This window comes from Apteryx mantelli, chromosome 3 (genome assembly GCF_036417845.1).
Source record: "Apteryx mantelli isolate bAptMan1 chromosome 3, bAptMan1.hap1, whole genome shotgun sequence".
NCBI lineage: Eukaryota > Metazoa > Chordata > Aves > Apterygiformes > Apterygidae > Apteryx > Apteryx mantelli.
The window spans coordinates 72,532,000-72,550,463 of NC_089980.1; the positions used below are offsets into that span (position 1 = coordinate 72,532,000).

The 18,464-nt window shown below is 38.1% G+C and overlaps 1 long non-coding RNA gene across 1 annotated transcript; it reads right to left on the reverse strand.

The window, feature by feature from the left end:
• Nucleotides 1–5,795: 5,795 nt before the first annotated feature.
• On the reverse strand, nt 5,796–10,162 carry LOC106497940 (uncharacterized). Its single transcript, XR_001294864.2, has 4 exons — nt 9,777–10,162; nt 8,975–9,015; nt 7,225–7,351; nt 5,796–6,414 (listed from the first exon to the last, which is right to left on the reverse strand). It is a non-coding gene; the product is annotated as an uncharacterized lncRNA (long non-coding RNA).
• Nucleotides 10,163–18,464: the final 8,302 nt, after the last annotated feature.

The window sequence follows — 18,464 nt, forward strand, 5'->3', positions numbered from 1 at the left end:
GCTCATCAGTTTTTGAATGCTGACCTTGCTATGAAATATTTGTATTTAGCCAACTCTTTTTGTAGTTAATAAATGTATGAAATAATAGTTCCACTGGCAAAAATAATGAAAGCAAGCAGTATGTGCTAACTGAAAGAAAAAACTATTATTATACAAGGAAAGGGATATCTGACCTTTTCTCAGAACTTAAATTTCCTGCCTTATAATGTTTTCTTAATATCAAGTATCAAGGTTGAAATGCAAGATACTACACTTAGTCAGTAACAGTCAGCTGTGAATATTGGCTGCATAACAGCTGGTAGGTAGAAGTTCTGTAAAAGACTCCAGACCTTAGAGTCAATCAAGAGCTGAATATGAGACAATAATGTCATCCCAGGCAATCACACACACGTCCAAGCAGACAACCAGCAAGACTACTTATTGCTTTATTTTGCCTGCTAAAGCCTCTACTAAAATTCCACTTGCAGTTTTGGAGATTTCACTTCAAAAAAGATGCTGAGCAACTGGAGAAATTCCAATGGACAGCAGTCAGAACGATTAGAGATCCTGAGAAGATGGTACATAAGACAAGACAGAACAAACCGGGACTAGATAGCCTAGAAGAAGGCTGAGAAAGAGTGAAGAAGAAAATAATCTCTTGCAGCAATGAATATTCAGATATCAAGAAAAAGATTCTACTTTTAAGTCTAGATAAGCACTAGGGCAGATTGAAGAGACTGTGGCATCTATAGCATTAAAGATATCTAAGACAAAATGAACAAACGTTTGTCTTGGGTTACATGTAAAAAGCAGATATTTTCCTCAGCTGGGGAGGTAAGCCAGATGACCTCTTGAAATACAGCTCTATTTCTTCTGTCATAAATAAGACATCATTTCAAGGAGGAAGGGGAAAACTGAAGCACTATACCTTACGAATATCAATAGTTGACAGATAAGTAACACAACAGGTACCTGCATATATCTTAAATGAGAGAATGTCACAGCTTTTTTAAAAATATTAATGAAAAGAGCAGCACAGTTTTTATGTGGTAGATGTAAGTTCACTCATTGCACAGATGAATGAATTCAATGCAAAGAGATTATGTGATGTTTCTCCAGGGACCCTTTTTCCCTCATTTTCCTTTCTGTTTACCCTTCTCATATGTCTGCTAAAGATTTATTTTGTTGATTTTATTTAAATGGAATGCCCTATTAGCGTATACTGTATGTATGTATGATTCTAAATATACTCTATACAGTACACATGGTTTCCATGTACAGTATCAGTGATCAGATCATACCCAGACTAAACAAAAGGTTCTTTAGCCCATCTCTGCTAAGAGCAAAAATGGCAGATGTTAACGAGATTTCTTGTGCATCCTCCAAACTTCTTTCCATAATCCATATAACTGTTTAAATATTTATGAATGCAGTAGGCTAACCAAATTTCATCTGTGTATTTTGATCTATCTTCCCAGCGCTCCATTTGTTTTAATTAAATCACAACCCAATCACAAAGTTTGATTTGCACTTAAATTTTTGAAATCAGATACTAAGATAAAACTTGACTGGCATTTTCTATGGTTGTCACAATAGGCCTTCTCGGCCCACATGAGATTTTTGGCTGTGAAGTGTTTTTATTGACTTTATTTTAACTAACATGTTTTTTACTTAGCAAAAATAAAACTAAAAAGGTATCATTTTTTAGTCCCAAATGAGTATATCTTCCTGAAGACCAGAAACTGTTAACTTTGAAACATTGACCAAAATCTTTCAACAGATATCTTCAAGGTACATGGTAGAATTCAATGTATTACATCTTTTATCATTTCAGTGATGCTCAGTTGGAAAGAGTTTATCTGTGACCTTTTTTCAGTCTGAAATTTACAGCATTTGATATTCACCACTGTAGATTAAATCTCAGTTGTACTCTTGCAGTAATAATCAAATCCTCTTAAAACTACTTTCCTGTTATTAAAATGTCCATTGTTTACAAACATCCAGCACGATTGCCTCCTGCCATGGCTCATGAATGGTAAAATCATTTTGTAACATTGTTATAAATTATCTATTTTATTAGAACAATTCCCAGGAAACAAAGGCTTCATCTACACAGCAAAGTAATTCAACAGTCTGTGCTCTTATACTGAGGGAAAAAAGAAAAAAGAGCATTTTCCCAATACAGGAAATTAGGTATCAAAAAAACTGAACAATTAACAGCTTTTTGTTGTGATATCACTCTATAAAGGATTCCAAACTCCACTGACATCAGTACGATCACACCCTTGGAAAAACAAGCATCTGGACTCTGGTAACCTGGCACTTGAAACTCTGTAAGGATCCTGCTGATTTGGCAGTGCCAAGACCAACTCCTTTGGGGCAAGGACCGCAGCTTCCCCCACTGCCTGCTGTGGGCATGTGTGTGTGTGAGGGGATGTGGGGAGGGGGATGAGGCACCACTGCTGACTGAAACAGCCAACCTGGGCCAAGGCAGAGGTCTACCGCAATCCCTTCACACCTTTATTTTGCTCTCATCAACTTCTGATCATTCTCCAGCTATTCTGGAAAAATCCCCTTTGAGCTGCAGCTTTTGAGCTGCAGGTTGTTTATTCTGATGGCAGAAGTTAGGCTGTGTTACCAGCCTGCAGCATATTCCTGCCTGCTCCCCTCACATTTCTCTTCCAAGACACAAGAAATTTCATGGCCGTTTTAGAGGACTAGGGCACTGATCCTATTTCCAGCTGGATTCATTACAAAACAACCCACACACTTCATCTTCCACCATACTACTTCCAAGAAGGAAAAGGGTCTTGCCACTTTATATTTATTTTCAAAGGAATTGCATTCTTCCCTGCTGTAGGTCTCTGATATATACAGAGTTTGCTGGACATGTGGAAAAAGGATACTAAAAAGACAGTTTCAATGTCACAGCATGTGAGAGCATCACACTCAGCAAAAAGGCAAAAATATCTGCTCAGATTAGCTAGGAATGAAAAGAGTATTGAGAAACCAAATAAATGGACAGAAAATATTCCCTTATTCAGTAAACAAGAAGGGCAATTTTGCCAAGCATATGCAGCCATGTAGTCTGTTCCAGAAAGAATACCTTTAAGATTTGCTTAGATTTCTAATCACCAATTTTATCATTCAGGACAAAAAGGAGATCACGTCTTTACTGTGAATTTCAGGGTCACAGGAGAAAGGCATCTCTTAATTTGCAAGATCCTTGGTTTGCAAGTAGCAGGAGGCAATTCATACCATCTCCCAATTATATTAGGCATTTTCAATAGCTTGGAGAAGAAGGGGTTATCAGAAATTTATAAAATTAATTCTGTTACCGCATACTACTGTGGTAACACAGGAGATGAAGAACTATGACTGCAGCCTCAAGAACAATCTGCAGTCAGCATTAATTGCAAAAATGATCATAATGTTACCATCTGTTTCAGTGGAAACCATTAACAGTTTGTGGTACTTTGAATACGTAAGCCCCTTTGTGCTCCTGGAAAGTTACAGCACCAAAACTTAATAGTTTCACAAAAGTGAGTCCAATGTTAGCAGTTACAGCTCAAGGGTTTTCTTCCCCCTCTCCCCCTTCCCCCCCCTTTTTTTCTAAGCCTTTTAAAATTCAGTGCATTTATATAATGTATTACTCTTAACTGCTTCTCACTACTAAAACGTCAATCAGAGTCTCCATTATGACATAACAGACCTCTTTATTCCTTCCTTATGCCCTTTCAGTATCAGAAGTAGTTCCTGACAGTGTTTACCTTTAAGACATCTAACTGAAGTGCTCTGAAATACTCTATAGAAGACTCCTTCTCCTTCTTGCTGTGATGAAGAGGAAATAATCTTGAGAGATTAACTTGCTTTCTTAGACACCTCATTTAGGTGATTAAAGCTAGGCTGAGTCACTAGCTGCGCAATAATAGTCTAAGATTAAAAGATGACATAGAGATTTATATACCAGTGCTGCCATACAAATAGTGAGAAATTAAAAAATCCAATTTATTTACTTTACAGTGCTCACAGACAGCAATGTAGAGAAACAACAGGTCACTGGCTGGATCTAAAAAGTTAATACTCTCTTTTCAAATTTGCATTTGGGTATTGCCACACACTGGACTATAAACACAGCCTGTGCAAATTACTTACCCAAAATATGGCCACGCCTTTTCAAAATGAAGAAGAGGCATAAACTGGGATGATGGAACTATTGAAATTTTTTTCTCAGAAGTGCAAGATGTCCCATCTTCCCCCTCAACACACTATTTCCGAAGGTGGGGGAAAGTGGATCTATAATTAGATGCTTAGCATGACCCCTTTCATGATATGTTGATATTGAGATATATATTTTATTGGTGACAGAACACATTTTTATCAGTTTAGTACTGTGAAATATAAAATTTAGAATTTGGGCATAAACCTTTTTAGGTTTCATTTTGCTTGTGGTTTAGCATAGTAGAAATGCTATTTAATCCTTTCTAAATCAGTAGCTTCCTACTCGTTCTTCTAGACATAGCTAAATTGATGTATGAACCACACTATTATGAATTCTTCATCTGCAAAGACTGATTTAAAGAAAAAAAAACTCATTGTAAATGAGGGAAATAGGAAATGAGGAAAGAAGAAAATGGCATTTAAGAATTCAGGCTAGCACAGATTTCTTTTTCTCTTGAGCTGTATATTTAAACATTATTGTTGCCATTTAGAAAAAGAAAAAAAAATCTTTGTTCTGTTGCTTTCTCAGAACTTTCCTGACCAGAATGGAATTAGTTAATTCTATCCAAAAGAACTTAAAATTCAAAGATGTGTAATAATTATGCTGGGGGGAAAAAAAAGTAAGAATGATAATTAAGAGTCTGAAGTACAAAAGGGTAATGCACTGTCCTCTTCCCCAGTAGGGAAGTTCATTAGCAGTGGAATCATGTCATTTGCCCATCTGCTCATAATTGCATTCACTGCAGGAACTAAGTGAAGGAAGTGACATCACACGGGTGCTATAAACATGGGGCTGAAAATCACATGCATGTTTGTATCTGCATGGGCACTCTCTGGAGCACTAACTGAACCTTTTCTGCAGCTCGGCATAGACGGATGACCCCATCAGATTTATGCCATTGACTGAGTGGGGTTTGTCTCAATGAACTGTCTGAGAGGGGAGAGGGAAATAAAACAAAGTGACACAGCTTCTGGATACTCATAAAGCCATATTGAGGGGGTAATTACCCTTCAACTGGTTGGAGGCATACCTCTTGTTTGTATGTCCTAAACATCGGGTGCTTAGCAGCTGCCGTAATATCAATGGGTGATTGAAATAGGCTCTCAATAGATTAGTGCTGAGCTTATTGCTTGTGCCAGTCTCATTATTATTGGTGACTAAACTGGCAGATTGTCAGGACGCCTCATGGCGAGACGAGCTTTTGCAGCTCTTTGTTTGTAGTTATTATAAACAATGAAGTGAAAGCAATCCCCTGGGCATAGTCATGTCTCAGATGTTTTTTGCAAGCAGCAATCAGCTTGCAGAAGCAGCAATGGTAAACAACTTCTTATTTTAAGAAGCGATATTAATTAAAGCATGAGGCATGGTTCTGAAAGAGAACTTGTTAATTATTTAATGTCACCTGCACCATCAAGCCCACCAGTTGGAAATTATTTCATTTTTGCCTCAGACGGGCTCTGCCTGTCATCTGAACCAGTGGAAAAAAAATGTCTGGGGCCAAGTGCCAAAAAATAGGCAGCATACAGCTGGGAGTCATATCACATTTTAATGTACAATCCAGGTTTATTACTTCTAAAGAATTCTGGATGTGAATGGTCAGCCATATTACACAGTACATATAAATGCTAAACTTAATTGGGAACATTACGTTCCTCATAAGGATTACAGAGAATATTAAGTGGACTGCAATTGTAGATATTCATGGTTATTGAAATTCCCTACCATCTACTGATATCACTGCATACCAGTAGATGGTTTGGAAACTCTGTCCAGCTGTTAAATGAAGTAGCGTAAATGTAGGGTTTGACATCTGCTAAAAAAACACACATTGAGAAGATGAGAGAAGTTTTTCAAGCTTCTAGCAAAGCTTCTGCTACTATTCTTGTAGCACAAGAAAAGGCTGCCTACTTTTATTCTTGTCATCAGTGGTGAAAAGTGACCTTGAAAGAGTTACAGGTATGAACAGAGAAAGTAGGATGTCAGCTGGAATCACTGGGTCTGAAGCATCGTTCAGAAGTGGACATGGGCCACCTGACTTCATCTCAGTTGAAATGCTAGTCCCACTGAGCTCCAGTGGGACTCCTTCAGTCACCGATTTCAGCGTATGCAAAATGTCACTCGCAGTACTTGATGGTATTTCTAGTTTCAAATGAGCTAGAAAATTCCAGAAGAGGGGTTTTTTTCATAGCATGACAGCTTTTTCTTGTTAACACCTGAAAAAGTGAATGCAAATTACAAATATGGAAAACATGAAAAGTGCCAACTTTTTAAAATCAATAAAAAATTAGGTTTCTTTCAAGTGTGTAGCAAAGGCTATTTGTTTTTCCAAATTGATGGACACCCTGCTCTGGCCTTTCAGAGAATACTTTCCAATATTTATATCTATTCCTTTCAGTAAGTAAATGGAAATTCAGCTGAGAAAAGACCTAGCAGTACAGCCTTGCAAGACTAAGAATCATCCCCATGCTGACTTCAAATCACTAAGCTGCCGTGGCAAAGCTGATGCTTTAAGGATCATTAATCTCTGCTGGAAAATATATCTGAATTGTTACCTCAGCCTGCTCTGTACAACTACCTAAATTCCAGCTTGCAGCAAGCATCACTTCAAAAGATCACAGCAGCTCAGGCTTTTAACTCCTATGCAAAGTATACAAAAAACTGATAAAAGTTAACACAATTATGTAAAAATAGCCAATGTTCTGAGAACATTTTCTATGGCAGAGTCAAACTAAACAGAACAGTAGGAGAAAAAGTAGGCAAGCATAACAAAGTTACAGGCATCAATAGCTGCAGTAAAGAGAAAAGGAAATTAGGGAGTAAGCATGCAAGAAAGGACAGGAACATTGATTCACTACTTGCTGATTTGAGAAACAGGATCGTATTTCTTTTCTTGCATACACTGTGCAAGAAAAACCTTGGAGCCCTGAGGACACAGTCTTAACTGAAGGGTCTGCAATATTAATGAATTGCAATTCTGATAAACTATAAGATCCATCAAAGACTGAGAAGAATACAAAGCTTACCAGAGAGGTTAATTAATTATCTGATAGGTAGAGATAAGACAACAGGAGATCCATATCCCAAGTCGATCTAACCCAAAAGTTGACAGGGCGTATCAGGAAAGATGTTAGCCTCAGGAAGGAGTATATACTGAGGACAAGCAATCAACATAGTTAGATCTGGCAGTCACTCAGAGCTAACAGTGAAGTAAACGCACTTAAAATAAAGCATCAAGGAATTTAAAAGTAGTATTTCAAATCATGAACATGTCCGTGTGCTGTTTGCTCCTTTAAAAAACATTTGTGATTTGTGAGAACAAAATGCTGCTGTAAGTTACAATTCTATTATCACCTTGCAACACACTAAATTGATTACACAATAATGTTTCTATTTTTTCACCACTCTCTCAACCATACTCAGAGGTGTCTTAACAGTCAATAAAGCAGCAGCAGCAGCAGCCACAGCTTGCTGCTGCTAGACAACATTTTTGAATGGGATATTTTCACCTTCAATGGAAAGGAAGAGGGTGATGCATCCACTACCGTGAGCATTTTTCTGCTAGGGTTAGAGATATGGAAAGCCTGACAACTTTAGTTCATGTACATTTTCTTTTTTCAAGAGAAAAGAGCGGGGGCAGTAGAAGATGGGTTGTACAAGGCATATTTTCCATGTGTCCACTTCAATATTAACATGAATTCCAATTTGAGCATTGACCTGCATGAACTAAAAAAAAAAAATCAAGTCTTATCATGTTCAAGACAGCCAGCTCATAGCTCCTTTCTCTTCTAGTCAGCCATGAATCATGCCATACTCTCTCACAAAACATAAGCTTCCTCAAAATCAGTCAGAATGGGTCATGAAACCATTTTCTCCTTTGGAAGTTGACATTTTTCCTACAACTTAAAACCAAAGGAAATTCACCTGTTAAAAAATCTGTCAAAAGGGAAGATGATGCATGATGTACAGCTAAATATTTACAGATATATATATATTTACAGATGAATATTTATATATCTATATATTTATCTATCAATATATATATTTACAGTCCAAACCTGGAACTCCATTTTGTAGAAATACAGATATCACCAATTTAAGTTTTCACTCAGGAAAACAAGCATTTTGTATCAATCATAGCAAGTGGAAAAAACACAGGCTTAGAGTGGAAAAAATGAACTGATTGAAACCATAAACTGAGTATAGTGCACTCGGCAACAGAGAAAAATAGAATATTTTTCTACTTCAATAGCCATGACTCTGCAAACAGGGATCAACACAATGATTCACAGGACATGTAAATTGGCAGGATACCCCATCCATTGAAGAAAGTAGGGTTAAGAAGCATCTGATTTATACTGGAGTGGGGGGCAACACAGAGGAGACAGAACTTTTGAAATGAATATTTTGATTTTCAGTGAACAATTTAGATTTTTTATCTCCAAATTAAACTTTGGAGATGCTTGCGTGCACAAAGTGTTCTCTATTAGAAAAATGTACCATATTCTGCCTGAAGGTCTAGTGGAGAATGTGTGAATTGTGCTGTGCATAGCGAAGGACACCTCCTTTTCTGAAGACTCAAGATGCTGGACTTCTTCTGGCACCAATCCAAAACGGACCTTCCTTTGCATTGCAAAGACATGCAGTCAGCCTGGGCTACCCAGCCATGCACACACATGCCAGCTGCTGAGGTTTTTCTGAAATAAACTGATGGGTCCCTTAGGTGACAGAAAAGAAAGGCAGGGCTCTGTACATGAAGCCAGTAGGGATACTTACATAATATTCTGCTTACAGCTCCACATTTTCTTAGCACAGCCCTGAAATGCAAAACAGCTCTTTCACTATCTCACCTCTTCCATGATGTTCAAGAGGCTAAGCACGGCTACAAAAACAGAATATGGACTTTCTTCCTTCATGTTACTGGATGATGGTAATAACACTAGAAATGTTTCCTATTTGCAGGGAGAAGTAATTCTGGCAATATTTTTGTTATTATATTTAGTCAATTAGTCAGAAGCATATGAATAAATCTGTTACTTTGCTACTTACACATCTTTAAAGTGGAAAACAATTTAATGAACAAATACTTGGCAACTTGGGCAACAATCACAACAAACAACTTCCCTTTTGCACTGAGAAAAAATAACCTATAAATGTCAATGCATTGTATAAGAAACAAAAGCAGTAAAAACAGTATCCTCAGAAATGTTATAAAAGGTTCGTAAGATTGTTAAAGATAATATGAAACACAATGGCAACCATCTATTCCCTATATTATCATATGCTTTTCCACAATACTGAATTCACTGCCTTCAGTGTTCCTCCAAAGGACTTAATATTTTCAAAAGAACAGTAATTATTGGCTGTATTTAAGACCATTAATAAAACAGAAGGAAAAAACAGCAGAAGTTTCACCCTAGAGATTTCACAAAGTAGGCTTTCTACTCTATTTTTGCAATGAAAATTTTCTGGCAACACTGACAAATGTAAGGAAAAAGAAAAACATTTGGCATTGAAACTGTGCTTTGAAAGATTTTCTGGCAACTAACACGTTTGTCTTCTCGCTACAGAGACATACCTGAAGTTGAAAGCACAATTTAGGGACATTATGTTAATACTGCTTTGTACTAGGTTGCATTGATTATCCGTAATCAGGATCGCATTTGTGTTCTCAGGTTTTTGTTTTGTTTTGTTTTGCTTTCCAAGACACTCTAGCATGGCTTAGACCCTCCTAAATGCTTCCTTCTCAGAAGGGTGGCACAGTCCAACAAGCTGTTAAGAATCTCTGCAGGTCAAAAGACATCCCCTGGGCACAGATGCAGAAAGGAGGAGGGTTTAGCTGAAGATTAGAAGAGGTACATTTAGGTACCTAAAGTCTCACTACAGTGAACGGCAATGTGGTCAACACAATGGAATCTAGAGAGCAGTTCAGCTGCTTAAATGTACAGGTACAGGGTTCCCTTAGATATCGCAGCTCAGCCTCCAGCTGTGGCTCTAGGGAGATGCAGGTCAGCTTTCAGTTTTGTGTCACACCTCCCAGCCCTGTGCAGATGTCCTGGCCACCCTCCACCTGTGCTTTTTCACTTTAGGTATTTTTGTTGCTGTTACATCTTTTGTACAAACACTTTTCGACTTTGGTGGGCTCCATGGTTACTTCAGGAGGATAGTTCCAGATTAAAGAAGTTTTAGAGATTTAAATACATAGTTGACATAGGAACTAAGACCTGAGTTTTAAAGTAACCTCAGCACTGAGGTTTTCAGTTCTTCTTGCTTTCAAGCACTTCTAGTCATGAAATTGTAGCTCCTTAGTGAATTAAACAGTACAGAAGCAGGTAAAGCAATATCCGAATCCGGGCTGTGATATCTATTGTAACTCCCTTGATGTCTTCTGGGATTCATATCCTTCAAACATGATGATAGTCAAACCAGAATCCCCATTTTTGTTTATGTTATTGTTAAGGGACTTCCTTTCATTTTTGTGGCCTTGCAGCCTTGTGTGACAATCTGTTGTTCACATGGTTTTGGACTCTCTTATCTAAGTCAAGACAGTGGTAGCTGAGACAATGTGTTTGTGTCCTCTAGGTCATAGGCTGTTTGCCTTTTTATGTGGACATGCTGGATATCTGTAGCTTCTATATGATTGTCCAGAACCTTTTGAGCTACAGTAGCCTGCAGGTATCTACTATGGTCAATGACCAAACAATGTGAAATCTTGCCTTTTGAAATTGCTTTTGCAGTTGTTTTTAACTGTGCTTAGACTTGCTCACTTGTAAATCCTAGTCCTGGATAGTTAGATCTTCTGTTGCAGTGGGCAGTCTTTTTACTGCTGCATTCCCTCAGCTGCTTCTGCTGCCTATTATGCCTTTGTGGAAGAGCAGCAAAAAGTATGAAAAGCAGAATTTTGTCCTTCAACTCATCAACCTTTGCTCTGAATTTCCATGCTCAGGAGCATGGGAAGAAGGGTTGCAATGGTTAAACATTGCCAGGTGACACTATCCCTGCTTGTTTCACCTTTTCCATCAGTCCCTTTGTTTCTTCACTGCTGGCTCTGCTCTCCTATTATTTGGCAGTCAATTGTCTGAATTCTCCTGAAGTGTACTGCTGCTCATTGACTGAAGATATCATGCCTTCAATTTCCTGATCACATTCTTTGCCAGATTGTTTTCCCAGAAATAGAAGTAGCAATTGATTGTGACTACCCTGTTATTAAAGTGAACAGACTTGACTTGCTTTCTGACCATGTTTTTTGCATACCTACCACTTGCACATAAAGTCCATACCCTCCAATAAGGGAAAGTACTGACTTTTGCAGCACTTGCTTCTTGCAACCTGACCTACCCCACAGCATCAACCTTCTTGGATACACCAAGTCCTGCTTCTTGTATTATGGGATTGCACTGAACCTCTTTTCAGAAATGTGAAGGAATTGTGTCATGCTGATGAACTCTTTTCCCAGTTCTTAGGAAACCTCAGTGTTGCACTCTAAAAGGCATGCTCTGCTAAGTGTATCTGCTTTCTGCAGTGTTTTTCCTGAAAAGTTTTTTCTCAATTTTGTGTCTCAGCCCTACAGTGTCAGTGTATTTTGAAATTTCGTGGACAATCAAAAAGTGGCTTCTAGCTAAGCTTATACAACTTCCTTTTCTGTTAGGTCTATATACCAAATGATCTGCTGGTTTTACAGCATTACTGTTCCTGGGTTTCCTTCTGAAGCATCACAGCCTGGTGGTAGCTCCTCTATTGCCTGAAGGTATTCCCTATTCTTTAGTCTTTCAAATGACAGATTCTGAACTGACGACCAGTTCCCTGACATGTCTTGCGTGTTAACTGTTTCAGGGTTCAGTTAAGGCTGGGTAGAAGACAGTATTCATTAAAGAGTCAGATGCCCTATGAGGGGCCTTTTCTATTCCAGTGTGGTATGTGGTTGTAGACCTTCATAAAATTTTAGATAAAAAAGATAACCTAATCTCATAATTACCAAAATTCTAGTGATTAAGAGAGTTTTTAAAGAAAATCTAGGTTCAAGCCTACACTCCACTTAAGATTGTGTCTCCTCTATGCCTGGCTGAACAAGTGCCATGGCCCTGCACACACTTTCCCCCCCAGCCCACCCCTGAGGTTTGGCTGTCTGTGCTCAGGGCCAACTCAGAGAGGGTGCAGCTGGAGACCTTGGGGACAGCTGTTGGGAAGAAATCTAGAAGAATCCTCAGCAAGTCCTGCCCCTCCTTCCCTTGGGAGCTGCTTTTAAGCTGAGGCTCTCGCCTTGGCCCCTGTTTGAGCTAACTGTTAGGGATCAGCGAGGGCCCGCTACTCCTTAAGGGACAGGGAGCTGGGAGACCCACAAGATAACACAACAGGCAGCAGTAGCTTCCTCACCAACTTGAGCCCCATCCCATAGTACACAAGTGAGTCGAGTAGGGCAGGCCTGGTTACAGCCCATGTTTCAAAGGAAAGCTTGGATTGCAATGATTTGGCATTTTCTAACAAAAAACAATTTGTTGAAAAATTCCTGACCAGATCCATTCATAGACTTATGACAGATCTGAATTTGGCCTGATAGCTAGCTGTCATTAGACTTTAACAGATTCAGCATTAGTCAGTAAGCATTTGATACAAGGGACTTCTTCACAGTTTTAGTTTATCTGTGTTCCATCTAATTTTCTAGTCCCAAATACTTAAGGGTTGCCACAAACTGACATCTTGATATTTGTCCTGGATTGACTCTCCCTTAACCTTCAGTCAGATACTACTACAGAAGAAATTAAAGTTTCCACTCTAAGTCAGGTAGTCACACACTGTTAAAAAAGGACACTTTCCATGTAGGCCTCGGTGTTTCAGTGCTAGTCTTTTCAGTCACGAGTTGTTTGAATCCCACATTCAAACAATTACTCATATTTTCATATCAGCTGAAAGTTTTTCTTATCCCTTCTAAGGTGTGCTGATTTCACAGGTGGGTTTTTGTGTGGGTTTACCAGTTCTTTTGCATAAGGCTTATCACAACAAATGGGTCAGAGTGCTAAATGAACATCTCCCTGTCATAGGTTCTCATTTGGTCACAATATGGTACAAGGCCTGCAGTACTTGTTCTCCCCCAACTCTCCAGCTAACTATATGTATTGTCATGCACTACGGCTAATGGTTCATATTGTTCTCCTGATTGTTGTACTATAAACGCTAAAGAAAATCTCTTGCTTTTTAAATCTCTTATCAGTCTGTGTTTGCCCACAATATCTAGTCTTATATTTTTATTGTAAATTGTCAGCATTTGGTAAATATTTCTCCAGTCTAAAAAGGTTATTATTATTGCTAGGATTGCATTAAGGCCTTCTCCCCAAACCTGCTGAAATAAAATATTTCACCTATATACATGAAACTACTTCACAGTTGTAAATATGACCAATCTGCCAGTCTCTTATGAAGTACAAGCTACTCAATCTATGTGTTCAGTTCTTGAAAGATTTCTTCTTCAATGAAGATGTAAAAACTTCATGCACTGCCCGTGTAAGACAGCTACAGCATTAGCAGAGGAGATTACGCCTTTTTCTATTTCATGTATTCCATTGTTAGTAAATTTCATTCTGCGTTCTTATGGGGGATTTTTGTCTGCTAGCCTGAACAGATTATCTGCTTTTGCTAACCAGAGACATTTTCCCGTGGTTAAATACGTTTCTCTGGTTAAAGTATCCTTCTGGTTAGATTCCTGCAAATGAAAAGAAATACTTTGTCATATTCTAAGTTACAGGTTAATGGTAAATTACTCAGTTCAATAACATAAGCAACTGTTCCCCCTTCTATGCCTTATCTTAAAATCAGGTTGTTAATGAACTTCTTGTTCTAAGCCAAACTGATCAAAATAAGTTTCTCAATTGTTGCAGTGTTTCTGGTATAATTATCTGTTTTACCTCTTCACTGACCACTTATAAAGGTAAAATGAAAATTTTGCCTCCATTTTCTCAGTCTTACGGTTCATTTTCAGACCTAAAATCCTTATACAGGCCTAGAAACTAAAGTCTCATCACACATCCACTTGCACTGTTCTTATACCCAGTCACGCTTCCCTGTTAACCATTCTCTGTTCTCTGATGTGAGTGTCAGCAGATTGCCCATTAGCACCAGATTTTATTTAACATGCTGAGTAAATAACATGGAAAGACTCCAGGAAATGGAGGCTTGGTAAAGAGAAGGAGAATGTAAACTCACCAACAAACACATTGCAGCTGTTGCTATGTTTCTGGTTCTGAGCATATAGACTGACTCATTAGTTCGTCTTCCAAATTTTCCTTCTTTATCTCTGTCTTCCAAGTTCGTTCGGGTTTGTAGATCCTGCTTGGAAGCTACTGCTAATAAAAAAACAACTCTGGAAAATGTATTCTGTATTGTCATCTCATAATGTCTTGCATAAACACATTCCACTTTCCTTAGGAGCAGATGTTCTGTATGTGGGAATGAGGGGAAAATGGAAGAAAAAGGAGGATTTCAGAGTGAAAATTTTCAGTAAAATTTGCACTGACTGTTATTTCCAGGAGACAATCATAGTCTTAAAGTATCTCCAAATTTCCAGTTTTATGTGGTGCGTTTCTTACTTAATGAATCATTCTTTGAATTGTCACCTGTTTTGATCACTTCGGGAAATGATTGAAGATAAGTTACAATGGAAAGAAGTGCTAGGTCATGAGACTAATAAATGCAATGGTGACTTAAGTTATTTACTGAGAACACATGATGAGCCACACTGATAATACGTTACAGTAATGCCTTCATTAGAAAACATCGATTCTATAAATATACGCCATATCTTAATATTAACACTTCCATTCTGTGAGAATAGAATAAAAATTTGTATTGTATTGTAAATACAGGTTTATCAATTGTACCTCACAGTGGTTTGTCTCTCCTCCTTCACAGTATTATAAACAATGGCTCTTATCTCTGGCTCATAATCATGATTAAAATACAGAAAAAGCAAATACAAAGCTACATCGGCTCATTCCAGTGCTGCCTTTGGAACCAGATGTTTATTAAAACACCTTTAAGGTGTGAAAATTCTACACTAGGGCCATCTGTAATATTATAATAAAAATAATAATAAAAAAGAAATTCCAAGACAGGCTGCATGGTGTTTCAGAGATGCATTTAACATTAGTGGATGTGTTTGCTTTCTAATAATTAGATGTTGTCCAGAAGAGCCAAAATGTAAAATGTACTAACAGACATGGATTCAGAACATAAGCCGATCACCAGCTGGAGCCAGGGAGAAATTTCTTCCTATAGTATATTATTGCACAATTAGGTACATAATGTAGGGCTTATTACTTCCTCCAAAGCTTCTGGCATTGACTCCTGGTAGAGATAAGGTCAACTGAATAGACCTACTGGCCTTTTCTGCTATAGTAATCACCCTGTGCCTGTACTTACAGATTGAGTTATAGGATGCAAAAGTACCATCTCCCTAGGAAAATGTTCATCTCCCTGCCCTCTAACGCAGGTTTGCTGATGGTGGAAAACTCTCCAAGTTTTCCTCTTGTGCATTCCCAATATTATGTCCATCAGATCAGAGAGAATGCAACAATATTCATCTGGTCTCCCACAGTGTTTCTAGACCTGTCACTGCTATTAGACAAACTCAAAGTTGTGGCCCTACAACTTTGTTTTCCATTCAGGCATACTTTGATATTTTAAGAAATTAACAGATTAAGAATAAAAACTAATGGGGAAGGAAGCGAGGGATTGTTAGGTCATGGGTGTCTTAAATAAATGTTTATAGAGAAGACCCCCCCAAAAGAGTTGCATTCAGATTAAGAAGAATATTTGTAGCACAGAATTTCTCTTACAAGAGCCAAAGACATTCTGAAACTTGACTGTTTTCACTTTTGCAAAGGATTTTCTAACTCCCAAGCTGCAGTTTAGTCTCAATTTACCCATGAATTGGACTTATCATACAGAGAATTCAGAAATAGTTTGTAAAGTTGGCCCATTTTCTATAGCTATGTCAGCAAACAATGCTGTTTAGATCATTATGAACCTCCCAGAATCTTTGCAGTGTAATAAATACAGAAATTTTCAAACATCTGTATGTTAGGGGTTTGTCTACACAGGACAACACATGGCCATATACAAACCTCCAAGTCAGTTCACGTACCAGAAGCAATAATGGACTGTTATTGTGCAGCTCTGTAAGGGCTAGTTAACCTAGACTATGCTATACTGATAACCAAACAGTTTTTTAATTTTGCCTGTCATGTGGAACAATGTGAGGCAAATGGACTAGAACTAGAATAAAAAATGGTTTCTGACACAATGTAAGGTGGCATTCCTTTTGTCAGGGCTATTGTCATTTGGAAGATAACTTTGTTCTGTACATGAGATTAATATTTTAATACTTTCTTGCCTACAAGTTTTAACAAGTTTAAATATTTGTTGAGGAAGCTTTGTTACAAGTGTTTTTTTTTGTTTTGTTTTGGTTTTTTTTTGTCTTGTATCTTTTTTATGTGGAATAGAATACAAAGCAATGCAGGAAAAGGTTATTCCTCAGCTCTGAAGGTTTTAGAAATTCCTTTCTGATGTACCATATCTGGAAGAAGCTTTAATTACCTCTGATCTTGCAGCTCCTATGTATTGTCTTATTCAGACTTTCTTTAAAATCATAGCACTCACTGCCTCAGGTAGTTTCTACTTCAGAATAAGGGATGCTGTAGTTCCTACTGCTGCAGAGGAGCACAGTGTGAATTTTTAATGGGACCTGCTCACTGTTTCCTTTTTCCTACTTGGGCATAATACAGGTTTCAGGGAAAGAAGAGAAGGTGAAGGGAATAAAAACAAATTCAGAAGGAAAATAAAGTAGCCATCAATCAAGTAATATCTGCAGCCATCTCCTAGGGGTAAAACTGGTGTGGTTCTGTTATATCTCATTTCAGTAAGGACTGGCATAAAAAGGGACTAAAAAGAGCCTAGAAGACATGAGAGAGAGAGGGAGTTTTAATCAGACTGACTGACAGAGTTAATATATATTCTCTATGAAAGAGGAGTCTCCAGGGTCATGGTTTCAGTGTTGAACAAGAACTCCAGAAAGTTTAGAGAGCTGGATTGAGTCAGAATTGATTTTTCTCTGTTTACTACATTCCCCAGGTGAAAAGTTAATGAACCAAGGCTAAAGCATAAAAAAGGGATAGGTTACTTAGAGGGCTGTGATAAAAATATCATCCAGGTAGATCAGGGATGAACTTTCATGCTCCAGAGCAGGCACCTCACTAACCACAAAAATGAGGAAGGAAAAATGTACTGACAAAGTGCAGCATGCTCTGTGGTGATATGCTGATCCTACCAGAAAATGCATGGTAATCTAAATAGTATAAACACATACTGAGATCTCTTTACCTGTAGGTAAATAGGATTTAACTACAGGTCTTTAGGCAGGCCCATGAAATCTGAGGTAAAGAATTTAACATCAGAATTACAACTTCTAGGGAAAAAAAGACAAAAGTCAGAAGCCCTGTCTACTAATTAGGACTGAAAGTGAGAGATTCAGGGCTCCATACCTCACTAGCCTTGTGAAGTCCGCCTCAGCAGTGTGATATAATGCCTTCCTTCTGCCATTGCTTCTTCTCACTGTCTGCAACAGAGGCACCACAAGAAAGGACGCGTATTTGCTGGTCTCAGGGTTTCACATTTGCTTTTCTCAATACCAAGCAGGGAGTAAGGCTTGGACTCTGCTTTTGCATCCTGTTTATGGAGTGCCTTTTTTTTTCTTTTCCAAAAAAGAAAATGGAGCAAAAACAGCTGACTCCTTTTACTGTCTTATCTTTTTGTTACAGAAAGTCCACAGCAACCTTTTATCTCAGACTCTTTTGGATCCAAGACAGATGAAGAAACGAGTACTGTTTGATCGAAAAAGAAAGGGGTCATTTTAGATGCTGGAGATAGACATTGAAAAAGTTGCTGATTATGGATGGCAGAGATTTTTCCAAGTTTTATTTTTCTTCTCCTATCAGAAATTAATTTGTCAAAGCTGAGCTATGCTGCAGAAGTGTACCAGGTTTTGATGAACATTTTGTTGGAAAGGTTTTTTATGGGCAGAGTCAAAACTAGAGAACATGTGAATAGCACAAGCTCTGCCCCAGCTTGTGGGCAGCTTGTTATAGAAGCGGATTAACAGATCAAAAAGAGATACAGACTCCACAGTCTAGTGGTTAAGACATTCATTCATGATATCAATATATCTTATCCTCAGAGTATCAAGATTTTAGGGTGGTTTTAGGGTGGTCTGTCTCTC